This window comes from Meles meles, chromosome 12 (assembly GCF_922984935.1).
Source record: "Meles meles chromosome 12, mMelMel3.1 paternal haplotype, whole genome shotgun sequence".
NCBI lineage: Eukaryota > Metazoa > Chordata > Mammalia > Carnivora > Mustelidae > Meles > Meles meles.
The window spans coordinates 48,092,927-48,099,087 of record NC_060077.1 but is presented as its reverse complement, the minus strand read 5'-3'; positions in this window follow the sequence as shown (position 1 = coordinate 48,099,087).

Sequence of the window (6,161 nt, the reverse complement as noted above, 5' to 3'; positions counted from 1 at the left end):
CGGCCCTGACTTCCCGGGCTTTTGGCTCTGAGTTATGATCGCAGTGGCCCGTGCCCAACAGAGCTGGCGTCGGGTGTGGCTTGCTCTGGCCAGGCCGTACCCTGTTGCCGCATCGCCTTCCCCTTCCTTCCCCATCTCGCTGCCCGAGACAGCATCTGGATCTAGTTAAACTGAATTAGGCTGCGTGTTACTCAGTTTGTAACAACAAACAAACGAGGCTACGTCTTTTCATTCTTTATTTTCTGGGTTAATTCTGAACTGGGATGGTACAGGGAGCAGAAAACAGCTGGTGTGGAGAGGTCGGATTTTGTTGTTACTGCAGTTTGTCGTTAGGAAGCGGGGCACAAAAGTGAAAATTTGTAAAATGTGTTATAGAACATTGAGCAAAAATAGGACTGCGTAATAAGTGTTTTTTAAAATATTTTTATTTATTTATTTGACAGAGAAAGGTCACAAGTAGGCAGAGAGGCAGCGGGGGGGGGGGGGGGGAAGCAGGCTCCCCGCTGAGCAGAGAGCCCCATGCGGGGCTCGATCCCAGGACCCTGAGATCATGACCTGAGCCGAAGGCAGAGGCTTAACCCACTGAGCCACCCAGGCACCCCAATAAATGTTTTGTAGATTCTGATAAAGTGACCAGATAAAAAAGCTAAGCATTACATTTCACTTACTATATTGGTGCATGGTCCAAAGTACTGTATTAATTCTCACTGAGGTGCATTCTATATCTAGCATGATCTCAATTTTACTGGAATGTAGGCACACACAGCTGAAATAACCTGCTAGAGGTCACAGGGCTGAGTGACAAAACAAAGAATGGTGAATCCAGGCATCCTGGGCCGGGGGACTAGCTCTATAGGTACATGATGACTTTTCAGACATTCTGGTAATAAACACTGAATAACCAGGTTCTCCTTAAATTGCAGTTCCAAACCAGGATCCCTGACTGTCTATGCTTGAGATCCCTAGGATACCCACCTTGATGGTATCCCTTAGCACAGTTTGCCATTCCAGGTCAGAATATGTTCTGAATTTTCCAAAAACTTCAAATTAAAGTGAAATTATAACTATATGGTAGGATACAGACTTATGCTTGGCAAATGTTGCCCATATATGTGAATGTGTGTAGAAGTCACATTTCCTCTTAAGGTTCAAAGAATTATAAGTTTCAAAGTATTATAGTTGAAGAAAAATGGATGTAACCAGAAACTAAATGGATCTTTCAATTTTGGATAAGAAAGAAACAGGAGGGAGAATCAACCAAGAGAAGTTATTGGAGTTTCCTAGTAAATTAGCCAAGAATTTTTAAAGAAAAAGATGAAAGGGAAAAGAGCAGATCAGAAAGAAAGGCTGAAGCACAGTGCATGACAAAATGTGCCAGTGAGGGGCCTTTGGGGGACGTATCAGAAAAGGACAGGAAGTCAAAAGTAGAACTAAGAATCTGGATATTTGTTTTAGATCACTTTATTCAACACATTTTTAAAAATAATTTTATTTTATTTATTTGACAGACCAAGATCACAAGTAGGCAGAGAGTCAGGCAGAGAGAGAGAAAGAGGGAGGAGGAAGCAGGCTTCCCGCCGAGCAGAGAGCCCGATGTGGGCCTTGATGCGGGCCTTGATGCGGGCCTTGATGCGGGGCTCGATCCCAGCACTCTGGGATCATGACCTGAGCCGAAGGCAGAGGCTTAACCCACTGAGCCACCCAGGCGCCCCTATTCAACGCATTTTTATTGAGTGCTCTCTTTAGTACCTAACATTGATGTGACAGATATGAATAAAAATAGGTGCCCATCCTCATGGACCTTGAAGTCATAAACACAGTACAATTAACTGTTAAAGATGCTATGATCAACATATACGCAGGGATGATATAAAGGAAAGAGGTCAGATCTACTCAGACATTCAGGAATGATTCCTTAGAGTTGATGACACTGAACTCAGTCTTGCAAGATAAGCAGGCATCACTAAAATAGCCTGTAGGGCAAGTGACAGCTTCCACAGAAGGAGGAACTATATACAACATGCACTGGAAAAGGGCAAGTGGTTTGACGTAGCCTGAATGCAGAGTTCAAAAAGGACAAAGTAAAAGATGGGGTTGGAGAATGTGGGAAGGGCCGGGTCTAAGAGATTTTAATGCTAAGAACTTCAGAGTTTAGACAATAGTCGTTAAAAGATTTTAAATGGGAAGAATAATGTTTTTAGGTTTGCTAACTAGGAAGATAATTCTGATAGCTGTCTGATGGGTGGAATGGGAAGAGGTGAGGCTGGCGACTGGAAAACCTGCAGGGTGATTAATGATGAGGGTTGCCTGGACTTCCACTAACACGTTCTTTAAATGTGTTAATAGTTTGAGTCTAATTTCGGGTCTCAGAAATTTATTTCTAAAAGGCAACTTGGAATATCCCAACTCTTATCTCATTGCTCCTATTCCCAAGATATTATTCTTGGGTTTTGGTGCCTGATGTTGGTAGTAAGTACCAAATAGGGGTAGTCGTGGAATGGGAGATAAGGCATCTCAATGAAGTTTCAAGAGCTGAAATGATTTCTGATTTTTCAACTAGTTAATTGGGTAGATGGTGGTGTCTGAACATCTGGTTTGGAGGGAAGATAATGTTAATATTTTTAAAGATTTTATTTATTTATTTATTTATTTGACAGGGATCACAAGTAGACTGAGAGGCAGGCAAAGAGAGATAGAAGAGGAAGCAGGCTTCCTGCTAAATGGAGAGCCTGATGTGGGACTCGATCCCAGGACCTGGTATCATGACCTGAACTAAAGGCAGAGACTTAACCCACTGAGCCACCCAGGCGCCCCAGATAATGTTAATTTTGATGTTAAACTTAAGTTGCCTATGAAAATAGCAGCTATCAAATGTATAAACACACACTTATTTGCCTATTTTCTTTTTACTCTTTGAGAGCAGAGACCATGTTTATTATGTTAACTATTGTAACCATTGCCTAGTATGGTGCCCTGATAAATATCTGTGAATGAAATGAACTGAATGGATGCAGTTGAAAATGACCAGTGGCAGCCTGGAGTTTATGAGAATGGGTAAGGGCCAAAATTAGAAATCTGATAGTCACTATCATAGCTACCATTTAGTGAACGCTTACTATGTGTTGCAATAAACACTTCAAGTAGTTAGCTCATTGTTTCTTTTAAAATTTTTTTAGAGTTACTTACTTATTTGAGAGAGAGGGAGAGAGAGAGAAAGAGTGTGTACACACACAAGTTAGGGGAAGGCGAGAGGGAGAGGGGGAGAGAGAGACAGAGAGAGAATTTCCAGAGACTCCCTGCTGAACACAGTGACCAAAGCAAGGCTCCATCTTAGGATTCTGAGATCATGATCTGAGCTGAAATCCAAAGTCAGACACTTAACCGATGAACCACCCAGGTGTCCCATAGCTCATCTGGTTCCTAAAACAATTCTGAGGAATATTATCATCCCCATTTTATAGATCAGAAAACTGACACCTGGGGAGTCAATGTCACACATGATGAATTATGTGGTTTATATTAACTGTGGAAAGAAATGAAAATGGAGATAGCTTTTAGGGGGAATGTAAGGAGTTAAGGGACAAGAGATGTGGATGAAGTTGAGTGAAGAAATTCAGCGGGAGAAATGCCCTAATAGAGCTGAAGAACGAAGAGGTAGTGGGCTCAATAGCAAGAATTGGTGAAGATTGGGGAATTCTCTCACGTGGCTGGTGGGAATGTAAAATGGTGCTGTTGCTGTGGAAAACAACTTGGCAGTTCCTCAAAAAGTTAAACATTAGAATTATACGATCTACCAATTCCACTCCTAGGTATACCCCAAGAGAATTAAAACAGGTACTCAACAAATACTTGTACCTGAATGTTCATGAAACCGTTGTTCACGATAGCCAAAAGGTGGAAACAATCGAAATGTCCATCAGTGGATGAATGGATAAACAAAATGTGGTATATACACCCAATAGAATATTATTCAGCTACGAAAAGCAATTTTTATGGATTGAATCATGTCCTCCCAAACTCACACATTGAAATCTCAACCCCCAGTATCTCAGAATGTAAGACTATTTGGAGATAAGGTCCCAACAAGGTGACTAAGGTAAAATAATGATAGGAAGGTGGGGCCCTAATCTGGTATGACTGGTGTTCTTATGAGAAAGAGACATCTAGGGTACCTGCTCACAGAGGGACATCCATGTGAAGGGTCAGAAAGAGGGCGGCCATCTTATAAGCCAAGGAAAGCAGCATTTAAAGGAAACCAACTGGGCACTTGGGTGGCTCACTCTGTTAGGTGTCTGCCTTTGGTTCAGCTCACAATCCTGGAGAGATTCTCTCTACCCCTCTGGCCCTCCCCCTCCCTTGCACACTTGCTCACCCTCTCTCTCTCTCTCTTTTTCTCTCCAAAATAAATAAATGAATCTTAAAAAAATAAAATGGTTAACTTTATGTTATGTGAATTTCACCTCAGAGAAAGAGACAGAAAGAGAGCAAGTGAGAGAGAGTGCTATTTGAGAGTTTCAGAGGTAGTGCCGATGAAGCCACGGAGAAGCAATGCTGAGGAGAAGGTTCAGAAGCTTAAGGGAACAGGGTAAAAGGTCAAGATGTTGGATGGGTGATCCACATGGACCTTAAAATCATCCAGCAAGATCCAGCAGGTCTTGGGGTGGAGCGCAGTGAGTATAAGCAGCTGCCAGAGCCTCGAATATGTGCAGATTATACCCCAGAGGTTTGCAGAAGATGCTGGTAAGGAAGCTTAGACAGAGTGAGGGAGGGATGGTCAGAGATGCCAGAGGAGAGCCATTTTCCTGAGGGTTGGATGCAGGATTACATGGGAGTTCTTCTGGAGATAGCAAAGAATGCTGACCCTATTCCTTGATTCTTATTCCAGCGGGAGATGAACAGTCTCGGGGGGAGCTCAAGTTTTAGGGAGGGCAGGCTGTGGTAATAAGGGAAGTTTCTTCTCCATGGGATGGAGTTCCAGGTTAGACTATAGCCTGTGGGTTAAAAATTAAGTGATTTTAATGATTTAAGGTATATCCCTGTTGCCACCAACCGTATACTTCTTTAAAAGGAAGACAGAATGAAGTTTACAATATTGAAAAAGTTCACAGGTCACATTTATAAGTATTATTAATACAAAAAATGTGGTTTTTGAACATTGGCATACAGTCCTACGTTATTTACGAGTCAGTCCTTGAGTGGTGTAACTGCCATGTCACTGTGAAATGGAGTAAGCACAATGCTTAATGGATTTAGCTCTAGATTTACTCCAGATTTATCTCTTGATAAACTCACTGGTGCTCAGCAGAGACAAAGCTGTTCTAGAATTTGCACTGCCTAAACACATGGAATCAGCAGATTCTGGTCTCTAAAGAGAACAGGGGCATCTGGCTGGCTCAGCTGGTAGAGCATGCAACTCTTGAGGTCATGAGTTCAAGCCCCATGTTGGCATGGAGCCTACTTAAAAAAAAGATTAAAAAAATAAAGAGAACAGATATAAAAACTCTTTAGTCTTTAATACTGAAACTGATTGAGTCTATTTGCAAGTAGTTATTTCAGACAATCAACAAATATTTATTAACTGCCTAGGATACTCCTGAAGGCCTATGGGAGAAACAAAGAACTACCAGATACAGCTGGAGAGATAATGTATTCACACGACATTACAGAATAGCACAGTAACACTTTTTTTTTTAAGATTTTATTTATTTATCTGACAGACAGAGATCACAAGTAGGCAGAGAGGCAGGCAGAGAGAGGGAGGAAGCAGACTCCCTGCCAAGCAGAGAGCCTGATGCGGGGCTGGATCCCAGGACCCTGAGACCATGACCTGAGCCGAAGGCAGAGGCTTTAACCCACTGAGCCACCCAGGGGCCCAACACTTCTATTTCAAAAGAGTGCATGATTCATTGCTGAAGAACAGCTATGGAGAGTGGATGTTTCAGGACTCACAGCGGGTTAATGAAATGTGGAAAGGCTGCACGGAGGAGGGAGGTGCTTCCGAACAACGCTGTGAAGGTTGGAGAGGAGCTATAAACCAGCTTCAAGAGAAGGAATGCTGTAAGACAAGGCAGAGGGGCAGGAAATTCTGTATTTAGCAACAACTCAGTATTTTCATAAGGTTACTCGGAGCACTTGACTGGCTCAGTCAGTAGAGCATGAGA